The sequence below is a fragment of the Aotus nancymaae genome, unplaced genomic scaffold (genome assembly GCF_030222135.1).
Source record: "Aotus nancymaae isolate 86718 unplaced genomic scaffold, 86718_ANA_hifiasm-v0.15.2.pri h1tg000008l, whole genome shotgun sequence".
In the NCBI taxonomy this organism is placed as follows: Eukaryota; Metazoa; Chordata; class Mammalia; order Primates; family Aotidae; genus Aotus; species Aotus nancymaae.
Genome location: NW_026988419.1, coordinates 4,241,738 through 4,254,966, shown reverse-complemented (window position 1 = coordinate 4,254,966; position 13,229 = coordinate 4,241,738).

The window sequence follows — 13,229 nt, the reverse complement described above, 5'->3', positions numbered from 1 at the left end:
CTTTTCTTTTCTTTTTTTTTTTTTTTTTTTTGAGGTGGAGTCTTGCTCTGTAACCCAGACTGGAGTGCAGCGGCACGATCTCAGCTCACTGCAACCTCTGCCTCTCGGGTTCAGGTGATTCTCCTGCCTCAGCCTCTCGAGTAGCTGGGACTACAGGTGTGCACCACAACACCTGGCTAAAGCAGTGATGAGGTTTCACCATGTAGGCCAGGCTAGTCTTAAACTCCTGACCTCAGGTGATCCACCCACCTCAGCCTCCCAAAGTGCTGGGATTACAGGTGTGAGCCACCGTGACTGGCAGGTCAAAAACTCTTAGATTTGCCCTTTTGAGGCTATTTCCTAGATCTTGTAGGGGTGCTTTATTCCTTTTTCTTTTGTCTCCTCTGACTGTGTATTTTCAAATAGTCTGTCTTCAAGCTCAGTAATTCTTCTGCTTGATCAACTCTGCTATAAAAGACTCTGATGCATTCTTCTGTATGTCAATCGCATTTTTCAACTCCAGAATTTCTGCTTGATTCTTTTTAATTATTTTTATCTCTTTGTTAAATTTATCTGATAGAATTGTGAATTCCCTCTCTTTATTATCTTGAGTTTTTTTTGAGTTGCCTCAAAACAGCTATTTTAAATTCTCTGTCTGAAAGGTCTCATATCTCTGTTACTCTGTAATCGGTCCCTGGTGCCCTGTTCAGTTCATTAGTTAAGATCATGTTTTCCTGGATGGTGTTGATGCTGTCAGATGTTCTTTGGTGTCTAGGCATTGAAGATTTAGATACTTACTGCAGCCTTTGCAGTCTGGGCTTGTTTGGGCCCATTCTACTTGAGGAAACTTTTCAGATATTTGAAGGGACTTGGACTTGGCTATAGTTTTTACAGACTCATAGAGGTACCACCTTGGTGGTCTTGGATAATTCAGAGGAGAAAGAGAGTCTCTCTCCCTCTTTGCTGAGCAGCCTGGAACTGGGGATGTGGTGATGTAAGCACTCCTGTGGCTATGACCACTGGAACTGTCCTGGGTCAGTCCTGAAGCCAGCCCAGCACTGGGTCTTGCCTAAGGCCTGCTGTAACCACTACCTGCCTACCACCTATGTTCACACAAGGCCATGGGGCTCTATGAACAGCAGGTGGCAAAGCCAGGCAGATTTGTGTCCTTCTTTTCAGTGCAGCAAGTTCCCCCAAACCCTGGGCAGGTCCAGAGATATTGTCTGGGAGCCAGGGAGTGGAGTGAAAGACCTTAGAAATTTGCCTGATATTCTATTCTACTGCAGCTAAGCTGGCATTCAAACTAGAATACAAAGTCCTTCTCACTCTTTCTTCCCCTTTCCGCAGGGCAGAGGAGCCTCTCTCTGTGGCCACCACCACCACTGGCCTATGGCAGGTTTTGCTAGGCTACCACTGATATTCACTTAAAGCATGAGGGCTCTTTAGTCAGCCTGTGGTGAATGCTGTCAGGCCTGGGATGCACCCTTCAGCGTAGTGGACTCCCTTCTGGCTCAGGGCAGGCCCAGAAATGCTGTCCAAGAGCCTAGGCCTGGACTCAGGGACCCCAAGAGGCTTCTTGTTGCTTGACCCCCCTGTGGTCTAGCTGGTACCTAAGGTGCAAACAAAGTCCCCTTTACTTTTTCCTCTGCTTTTCTCAAACAGGAGGAAACTTTTGCTGTAGTCACCACAGCTGGAAATGTGCTGAGTCATACTTGTAATCAGCATATCTCAGATCCCAAGACCCACCATGTCACTGGTGGTTATTCAGGGCCCAAGGATTCTTTAGCCAGTAGATAATGAATTTTGCCAGGACTGGGTCCTTCCCTTCAAGTTAGTGGGCTCCCTTTTAGCCCAAGGTGTGTCTAAAAATGTCTGGGAGCTAGAGCCCGGAATGGGGAACTCATGACTCTGCCCAGTACCCTATCTTATTGTGGCTGAGCTGGTATCCAAGATACAAGACAAAGTCATTGTTACTCTTCACAGTGAAAGACTTCCATTGCTGTGAGCTACGCTGCCTGTGGTTGGGGAAGGGGTGGTGCAAATACTCCTGTAGCTACCCTGGCTAGTATCTTCCTAGGTCACCTGCCACCCCAGTCCTCTGGCTCTGAGCCCAGCCCAACACTGGGAGCTACCTAGAAATTGCAGTCCTTGTGTCCTAGACTGCCTTTCAAGTTTACCTAGGACCCCAGAGCACTTTGGCTTGCAGTGGTGAGGCTTGCTGAGAGCAATGGTCAGATGTGTGGTCATATACTGATTCGTGGACTATAGCCAATGGTTTGGCTGGATGCTCAGCGACTTGGAAGAAGCATGATTGGAAAATTGGTGACAAAGAAATTTAGGGAAGAGGTATGTGGATAGACTTCTCAGAGTGGTCAAAAACTGTGAAGATATTTTTATTCCATGTGAGCGCTCACCAACGGATGACCTCAGCAGAGGAGGATTTTAGTGATCAAGCTGACAGGATTACCCATTCTGTAGACACCACTCAACCTCTCTTTCCAGCCACCCCATCATGGCCAGATGGGCCTATGAACAAAGTGGCCATGGTGGCAAGGATGGAGGTTATGCATGGACTCAGTAAAATGGACTTCTACTCACCAAGGCTGACCTGGCTACAGCCACTGCTGAATGACCAATTTGCCAGCAGCAGAGACCAATGCTGAACCCTTGATATGGCACCATTCCTTGGAGTGATCAGCCAGCTACCTGGTGGCAGGTTGATTATATTGGACTTCTTCCATCATGGAAAGGGCAGAGGTTTGTCTTCACTGGAATGGACACTTACTCTGGATATGGTTTTGCCTATCCTGCATGCAATGCTTCTGCCAAGACTACCATCTGTGGACTCATGGAATGCCTTATCCACCCTCATGGTATTCCACACAGCATTGCCTCTGACCAGGGTACTCACTTTATGGCTAAAGTGGGCTCATGCTCATGGAATTCACTGGTCCTACCATGTTCCCTATCATTATGAAGCAGCTGGCTTAATAGGACAGTGGTATGGTCTTTTCAAACCACAACTACAATGTCAACTAGGTGACAATACCTTGCAGGGCTGGGGCAAAGGTATTGCCCCAGCAATAAAGCCTTCTCCAGAAGGCTGTGTATGCTCTGAATCAGTGTCCAATATATGGTACTGTTTCTCCCATAGCCAGGATTCACGGGTCCAGGAATCAAGGGGTGGAAGTGGAAGTGGCACCACTCACCATTACCCGTAGTGATCCACTAGGAAAATTTTACTTCCTTTTCTTGTGACATTACGTTCTGCTGACCTAAAGGTCTTAGTTCCAGAGGGAGGAACACTGCCAGCAGGAGATACAACAATGATTCCATTAAACTGGAAGTTAAGATTGCTACCTGGACACTTTGGTCTTCTCCTACCTTTAAGTCAACAGGCTAAGAAGGGAGTTACAGTGTTGGCTGGGGTGATTGACCTGGACTATCAAGATAAAATCAGTCTACTACTTCACAGCAGAGGTAAACAAGAATACGAATGGAATACAGGAGATCCATTAGGGCATTTCTTAGTATTACCATGCCCTGTGATTAAGGTCAGTGGTAAACTATAATAGCACAATCCAGGCAGGACTACAATTGGCTCAAACCCCTCAGGAATGACAGTTTGGGTCACCCTACCAAAAAAAAACCCACGACTTGCTGAGGTGCTTGCTGAAGGTAAAGGGAATACAGAATGGGTAGTAGAAGGTAGTCATCAATGCCAGCTATGACCACATTGACCAGCTGCAGAAACGAGACTATAATTGTCATAAGTATTTCCTCCTTCTTTTGTTAAAAACATGTTTGGGCATGTATACACTTGTACTAAGAAAGTATATTTTATTTCCTTTTTCTTTATCATGTGACATAAGATTAATTGACTTTATGTCAGTGTTTATGTATTGTTAACTTGCTATAATAGTATTTGGATTGGGGATTGGTGCATTTCTGGTTGTACAAAGGATAGTTGCATTATGTTAAATGTAATTGTGACCTTATTGTTGTCATTATTTGAAGATTACATATGATCTCAGGAGATGTGTATGGGTTCAGGTTGACAAGGGGTGGGCTTGTGATGGTTAATACTGAGTGTCAACTTGATTGGATTGAAGGATTCAAACTATTGATCCTGGGTGTGTCTGTGAGGGTGCTTCCAGAAATGATTAACATTTGAGTCAGTGGACTGGGGAAAGCAGATCTACCTTAATCTGGTGGGCACATTCTAATCAGCTGCCTGTTAATATAAAGCAGGCAGAAAAATGTGAAAAGAAGAGATGGGCCTAGCCTCCCAGTATCTTTCTCCCATGCTGGATGCCTCCTGCCTTCGAACATTGGACTCTGAGTTCTTTGTTCTGGGACTCAGACTAGCTCTCGTTGTGCTTCAGCTTGCACACAGCCTATTATTGTGGGACCTTGTGATTGTGTAAGTTAATACTTAATAGGCTCCTCTTTATAGATTTAGCTTAACTTGGCAGCTCAGAAATTTCTTTAAGGACTGAATTTCATGGCATTTTTCATGGTAGGGTGCTCCAAACCGTCATTTCTGAGGGGCTTGGGCCAACTGTAGTACTGCCTGGATTGGGCTGTTGTAGTTTCCCATTGACCTTAATCATTTATATATAAATATATAAATAAATAAATATACATATATATATGTATATGTGTGTGTGTGTATGTATGTGTATGTGTGTATATATATATATATATATATATATATATATATATATATATATATCTCCTATTAGTTCTGTCCTGCTAGAGAGCCCTAATACAGATGCCACTGAATATTGGTCCATAGCAATAAAACACATATTTGCTGTTAATTATATAGTCCCAATCTCAGCCAGTACTGTTAGAATTGGAGACTATTCCACTTGTAATTTTTATATCCTTTCCTTGGTTACACTTCCCTTCCACCTATAGAGACTAGAGTTGTGACATTTAAGTAAAAGGGCCTATTTTTAAAAAATACGGTGTTTAACCATCTGGGGTAATATAAGTTATTGAATTGGGGTTACTCTGATTTTTTAAACAAGCCTTGTTACAAATTTTAAACAAATCAATGTTTCAATGTTAATAATAAAACTTTATAAATTTCTCCTACACTCCTACAATCCCTATCCTTGAATTAATTGGTGTTAACACTTTAATATATAATTTATCTCCTCTTGTGCTAGTCTCGCTCTGTGTGTGTGTGTGTGTGTGTGTGTGTAAAATGGGTTTTCATAAAAATATCTACATGTGTTTTCATAAAAATATCTACATGAGTCACTTAGGATGCATTCAGTTACAGGGAATAGAAAACTCAATTTAATTGGCTTCAACAAGCAAATGTATTGGTTTATATAGCTAGAAACTTCAAAAGTTAAGACAAGTTTTGGTGTTAGCTTAATTTGGCAGCTCAGAAATTTCTTTAAGGGCAGAATTTCTTTATAAATTTCTTAAAGAAATTTCTGAGCTGCCAAATCAGCTTTGGGATGAAGCAGATATCCCAGATATATATATATATATCTGGGTCCAGGAATCAAGATATATATATATATATATCTGGGATATCTGCTTCATCCCAAAGCTGATTCCTCAAGTGATGGCAACATGGCTACCAACATCCTTGGAACCACTTCTTCCGACCTGGAGGAGTGAGTGTCTCCTCCCCAGCCACTGAGCAGGGTCCTAGGCTTCCCTCTCATTGGACCATCTTGATCATGTGCCTTTCCTGGACCTGGGGACTGTCCTACATTGATTGGCTAAGATCTGGCTTATGTGCTGGTTCCTGAAACAAACACTGTGTCAAGAGCAGGATATACTTGTGGTTTAATTTAGCTAAATCTGGACCTCCTGTGCTGGAGCTGAGGATGGAGCCAGTACCAACAAAACTGCCTGGACATTCCCCAGTGCTGTGGGAGTGGAACGGATGCTGAGAAGCTCACCCTAATATCCAATTCATCATAGAAAAAGGACAGGAAGGATATACCCCAAAGTGCCTACAGCAGTTATTTTCAAGAGATGGTACTATGGGGAATTTTTATTTTCTTTTTTATGCTTATCTGTATTTTACATTTTTGACAACAAGCATATATTGTATGAATAATTTCAAGGAGAAATGAAAGCTATAAATATGAGAAAAAGCTGGTATATAACACTGGCAAGTAATTAGCAGCTTGAGGGATTTAAAGCAGACGTGTTGGCAAACAGGAAATATGAATTTTCAGAATGGTACCAACTGTGCCTTGCAGAAGCTTCCAACTGCCTTTGTCTTGCCTCTGTTACGTAATTGCAGTCATTTCTACAGACTTAACCTGAGATCTCTGAAGGCTAGTCTGGCTTAAAACTACCAGTTCCAGTGGCTTGCATTTTCCTCTTATATATGTGTGGGGAAGACTTTTCAGCTTTCTCTTAGAGACATTTTCCCTTATGGGCTATGAGAGTGTGTGCCTCTTTGCAGAAGGACCCCTGTAGGCAGAAGAAGGGGCGCTGGCCTCAGCTTCCTTCACTTCCTCTTGGACAGAAGACACTGAGCATTCTTTCACAAGGTGGTCACCCCAGTGGTCCTCAGCTTTCTCAGACTTTCTGCAGACAGTGGCAGCAGGCACCAAGGAAAGGACCCTCAAATCTGAAGGCTCAAGGTGCTGGGAAAAGACGAAGTGGAGCCTGCTCCTTGGTTTCCTACTATTAGATGCTGGGTGTTGGAAGTTCTTCCTCAGATTCACAAAGAAACTCCTGCTGTTCGTCCACATACTTTTTCCTGGGAAAGACAACTTGTTTCACTGTCAGAAAAGATCCCCACTGTTAAAGTAAGGGAAGGATGTCTAATGTCAGGGTAGGCATCTGCATTCTCACTTTGATTTCTGCTTGAAGCTGATTCTCCAGTCTGCACTTTCAGAAATTTGATTTTATCTGACCATGCCCTTCTGGAGTTACTTTGTTGTGATGGTAAGCAATAAACTGGCATTTTAGTGTCATGATGAGAGCTATACTTACTGAAAGGATAGAAATGCTCTAGGTTGAGCAGTCATGCTCTTTTCCTCTTCTCAGTAGGAAAATACAGTGTAGGGGAGGGAATGAGGCCGGAAGATGGATATTGGATGGTCTTAAGGAAGCATTCTGTGTTTCTCCTGGTTATGTCTCCACCCTACCAGAATGCACATTTCACAAGAGTTAAGGACCTTAACTGTCTCATTCAGTGTTGTATCCACAGCATCTAGAATAGGCAGAGATACTCAGTGCATATGTAATGAATGAACGAATAAAAAGCTGCCTAGCTGGATGGATGAATCCTTATTTTTCAAGGATCGGTGTCCCCTGGGAAGTCTTTTTTGTTGTTGTTGTTTATTGATACTGTAAGCTTTGTTTTATTTTTATTTTTTAATTTCCTTGACTTTTTTTCTATAATTTTTAATTTTTAATTTTTGTGAGTACATAGAAGGTGGATACATTTATGGAGTACATATTTGTAATAATCACATCATGGAAAATGGGGCATCCATCCCCTCAAGCATTTATCCTTCATGTTACAGACAATACAATTATACTTTTAATAATTATAAAATGTAGAATTGATGATAGTCAATAGTCTTTGTGCTATCAAATACTAGGCCTTATACATTCATTTTAACTATGTTTTTGTACCCATTAACCCACCCCCACTTTTCTCCCGCCACCCCCCACCTCCCACTACCTTTCTTAGCCTCTGTTTGCCAATCTTCCACTCTCTATCTCCAAGGCTTCAATTGTTTTGATTTTTAAATCCCACAAATAGGTGAGAACATATGTTTGTATTTCTGTGCCTGCTATTTCGCTTAACATGATGAACTCCAGTTCCATTGATGTTGTTCCTCATCAAATGACAGGATTTTATTCTTTTTTAAATGGCTAAATAGTACTTCATTGTGTAGGAGTACCACATTTTCTTTCTTTCTTTTTTTTTTTTTAATTACACTTTAAGGTCTGGGGTACATGTGCAGATCTTGCAGGATTGTCATATGGGTATACACATGTCATGGTGGTTTGCTGCATCCATCCTTCCATCACCTACATTAGATATTTCTCCTAATGTTATCCCTCCCCAAACTCCCCACCCCCTGCTATTGCTCCCCTAGCACCCCCACCACCTAACAGACCCCAGTGTGTGATGTTCCCTCCCTGTGCCCATGTGTTCTCATTGTTCAACACCCACCTATGAGTGAGAACATGTGGTGTTTGGTTTTCTGTTCTTGTGTCAGTTTGCTGAGAATGATGGTTTCCAGATTCATCCATGTCGCTGCAAAGGACATGAACTCATCCTTTTTTGTGGCTGCACAGTATTCCATGGTGCATATGTGCCGCATTTTCTTTATCAAGTCTATTATTGATGGGCATTTGGGTTGGTTCCAGGTCTTTGATATTGTAAACAGTGCCACAATGAACATACATGTGAATGATGTGTCTTTATAATAGAATGATTTATAATCCTTTGGGTATATATCCAGTAATGGGATTGCTGGGTCAAATGGTATTTCTATTTCTAGATTATTGAAGAATGGCCACACTGTCTTCCACAATGGTTGAACTAATTTACACTCCCACCAGCAGTGTAAAAGCATTCCTATTTCTCCACATCCTCTCCAGCATCCATTGTCTCCAGATTTTTTAATGGTCGCCATTCTAACAGGCCTGAGATGGTATCTCAATGTGGTTTTGATTTGCATTTCTCTAATGACCAGTGGTAATGAGCCTTTTTTATATGTTTGTTGGCTGCATAAATGTCTTCTTTTGAAAACTGCCTGTTCATATCCCTTGCCCACTTGTAGATGGGGTTGATTGTTTTTTCCTTGTAAATTTGTTTTAGTTCTATGTAGATTCTAGATATTAGCCCTTTGTCTGTTGAGTAGCTTGCAAAAATTTTTTCCCATTCTGTTGGTTGACAGTTTGCTCTAGTGATTGTTTCTTTTGCTATGCAGAAACTCTGAAATTTAATTAGATCCCATTTGTCTATTTTGGCTTTTGTTGTCATTGCTTTTGGTGTTTTAGGTATGAAGTCCTTGCCCATGCCTATGTCCTGAATGGTATTGCCTAGGTTTTCTTCTAGGGTTTTTATGGTGTTAGGTCTTATGTTTCAATCTTTAATCCATCTGGAGTTAATTTTTGTATAAGGTCTAAGGAATGGGTCCAGTTTCATCTTTCTGCACATGGTTAGCCAGTTTTCCCAACACCATTTATTAAACAGGGGATCCTTTCCCTATTGTTTGTTTTTGTAAGGCTTGTCAAAGACCAGATGGTTGTAGGTGTGTGGCATTCTTCTGAGGTGTGTGGCATTCTTCTCTGTTCTGTTCTATTGGTCTATATCTCTATTTTGGTACCAGTACCATGCTGTTTTGATTACTGTAGCCTTATAGTATAGTTTGAAGTCAGGTAGCATGATGCCTCCAGCTTTGTTCTTTTTGCTTAGGATTGTCTTGGCCATGCGGGCTCTTTTTTGGTTCCATATGAAGTTTAAAGTGGGTTTTTCCAGTTCTGTGAAGAAGGTCAATGGTAACTTGATGGGGATAGCATCGAATCTATAAATTACTTTGGGCAGTATGACCATTTTCACAATATTGATTCTCCTAACCATGAGCATGGAATGTTTTTCCATCTGCTTGTGTCCTCTCTTATTTCTTTGAGCAGTGATTTGTAGTTCTCTTTGAAGAGGTCCTTCACATCCTTTGTTAGTTGTATTCCTAGGTGTTTTATTCTCTTTGTAGCAATTGTGAATGGGAGTTCACTTTTGATTTGGCTCTCTGTCTGTTATTGGTGTATAGGAATGCTTGTGACTTTTGTACACTGATTTTGTATCCTGAGACTTTGCTGAAGTTGTTTATCATCTTAAGGAGAATTTGGGCTGATACGATTAGGTCTTCTAAATATACAATCATGTCATCTGCAAATAGAGACAATTTGACTTCCTCTTTTCTTAATTGAATACCCTTTATTTCTATTTCTTGCCTCATTGCTCTGGCCAGAACTTCCAATACTATGTTGAATAGGAATGGCAAGAGAGGGCACCCTTGTCTAGTGCCAGTTTTCAAAGGGAATGCTTCCAGTTTTTGCCCATTCAGTATGATATTGGCTGTGGGTTTGCTGTAGATAGCTTTTATTATTTTGAGATATGTTCCATCGATACCTAGTTTATTGAGAGTTTTTTAAAGCATAAAGCGCTATTGAATTTTGTCAAAGGGCTTCTCTGCATTTATTGAGATAATCACGTGGTTTTTGTCTTTTGTTCTGTTTATGTGGTGGATTATGTTTATATATTTGTGTATGTTGAGCCAGCCTTGCATCCTTGGGATGAAGCCTACTTGATCGTGATGGATAAACTTTTTGATGTGCTGTTGCATTAGGTCTGCCAGTATTTTATTGAGGATTTTTGCATCGATGTTCATCATAGATATTGGCCTGAAATTTTCTTTTTTAGTTGTGTCTCTGCCAGGTTTTGGTATCAGGATGATGTTGGTCTCATAAAATGAGTTAGGGAGTATTTCCTCTTTTTGTATTGTTTGGAAAAGTTTCAGAAGGAATGATACCAGCTCCTCTTTGTATGTCTAATAGAATTTGGCTGTGAATCCATCTGGACCTGGACTTTTTCGGTTTTTAGGCTATTAATTGCTGCTTCAACTTCCGACCTTGTTATCGGTCTATTCAGGGATTCAACTACTTCCTGGTTTAGTCTTGGGAGGGTGTAAGTGTCCAGGAATTTATCAATTTCTTCTAGGTTTACTGGTTTATGTGCATAGAGTTGTTTGTAGTAATTTTTGATGGTAGTGTGTATTTCTGTGGAATCAGTGGTGATATCTCCTTTATCATTTTTTTATTGCATCTATTTGATTCTTCTCTCTTTCCTTTTTAATTAATCTGGCTAGTGATCTATCTATTCTGTTGATCTTTTCAAAAAACCAGCTCCTTGATTTTTTGAAGGTTTTTTTTGTGTCTCTATCTCCTTCAGTTCTGCTCTGATCTTAATTATTTCTTGTCTTCTGCTAGCTTTTGTATTTGTTTTGTATTTGTTTGATCTTGCCCCTCTAGTTCTTTTAATTTTGATGATAGGGTGTCAATTTTAGTTCTTTCCTCACTTCTCATGTGGGCATTTAGTGCTATAATTTTTCCTCTAGATACTGCTTTAAATGTATCCCACAGATTCTGGTACATTGTGTCTTCGTTCTCATTGGTTTCGAAGAACATCTTTATTTCTGCCTTCATTTCATTATTTATCCAGTAGTCATTCAGGAGCAGGTTGTTCAGTTTTTTGTATGGTTTTGCATGGGTTTGTTAATCCTGAGTTATAATTTGTTTGTACTGTGGTCTGAGAGACTAGTTGTTATGATTTCCATTCTTTTGCATTTGCTGAGGAGTGATTTACTTCCAATTATGTGGCCAATTTTAGAGTAAGTGTGATGTGGTGCTGAGAAGAATGTATATTCTGTGGATTTGGGGTGGAGAGTCCTGTAGATGTCTATTAGGTTTGCTTGGTCCAGATCTGAGTTCAAGTCCTGAATATCCTTGTTAATTTTCTGTCTTGTTGATCTGTCTAATATTGACAGTGGAGTGTTAAAATCTCCTACTATTGTGTGGGAGTCTACATCTCTTTGTAGGTCATTAAGAACTTGCTTTATGTATCTTGGTGCTCCTGTATTGGGTGCATATATATTTAGCATAGTTAGCTCTTCTTGTTGCATTGATTCCTTTACCATTATGTAATGCCCTTCTTTGTCTCTTTTGATCTTTGTTGGTTTAAAGTCTGTTTTATCAGAGACTAGTATTGCAACCCCTGATTTATTTTTGCTCTCCATTTGCTTGTTAAATCGTCCTCCATCCCTTTATTTTGAGTGTATGTGTGTCTTTGCACATGAGATGGGTCTCCTGAATACAGCACACCAATGGGTCTTGACTTTTTATCCAATTTGCCAGTCTGTGTCTTTTTATTGGGGCATTTAGCCTGTTTACATTTAAGGTTAATATTGTTATGTGTGAATTTGATTCTGCCATTTTGATACTAGCTGGTTGTTTTGCCCATTAGTTGACGCAGTTTCTTCATAGTGTCAATGGTCTTTACAGTTTGGTATGTTTTTGCTGTTCCTATTTGGCCATCTTGGTGGAAGTCCCTGGGAAGTCTTCTCTAACCTTTTCTAGGGAAATTAGATGCCCTCCTCTGAGTGTCTACAAGTGCTGGGATTCTGCTGCATTTTTTCATTTAATTATAGGTAGTTTGGCATTTTGCACTGAGCCTGGCACATAGTAGATACATGTTAAATAACATAATAATGCTGTGGAAGCCTCATAAATATCTCAGCATATGAAAATACTTTAAAGTAGATCAGGATCTTACGTTAACCAGAGCTCCTTTGCTTCCTCAGTGTTGGTGATGCATTAGCAAGTTCTTGCTCCTTGATTTTCATGGCTTCTAAGGGAATAACCACCCTTCTATTTTTAGCTGTTATTACAATACCATCTATATTTGTTGAATCCACAAAATATGCTGAATGATTTTAGCAAATTACATTTCTGGGATCAAATTGGTTGCCTCCTGTTGTTGCATAAAGAGGCACTTTGATCTCATCAGCGAACCATCTGCAAGTCTTAGGGTAGGGCATATTATTTCCAGGAGGACCTCCTAGAAACAGCACATTCCTCTGGGGTTGTGGCTTCTTACAGCTTTGGTTACACAAACTGAAGTTCTTGACCCCCAATCTGGTCCCTACTCAGCTTTGACCCCTGTCTTCTATTGCCTATGGTCCTCTGTCCACAGACTGCACTCCCTCTGACAGGTATGCTTGGCTGACCAGACCACACACTTTCTCGGGGTCCAGGTGGGGATTTGCATGGCACCACTCTGAACACCCTGAAAGAGCAAATAGCTTCACGTGATCCCCAGGCTTGGATCATCCAGAAATGATATTCAGTGTTTTAAGACCAGTGATCCAAAGATTGAGAGCAGCCTAAAGTCTGAAACGAAAGTTAGATACTCAAGTTATATAAAATTGGCAATAAGCAGAGAATGGTCCTGAGGGCCTGATTCTTTGGCAGAGTTTGCCACAGCCAAGGATTTCATATTCTCTGTTAAATTATGTGGCCCTGAGCCCATGGATGTGGATGGCTGAAGTGGTGAAAAAGAAGACAGGAACTTCATAGTTCTATTGGAAGAATCTTCGAGTACTGAAGCAACTTTCACTAGACCAGAGTGACATAGTCTTGCATTTATTGAGAGCACATTATGAGCTTTAGGCATCCCAGTCATT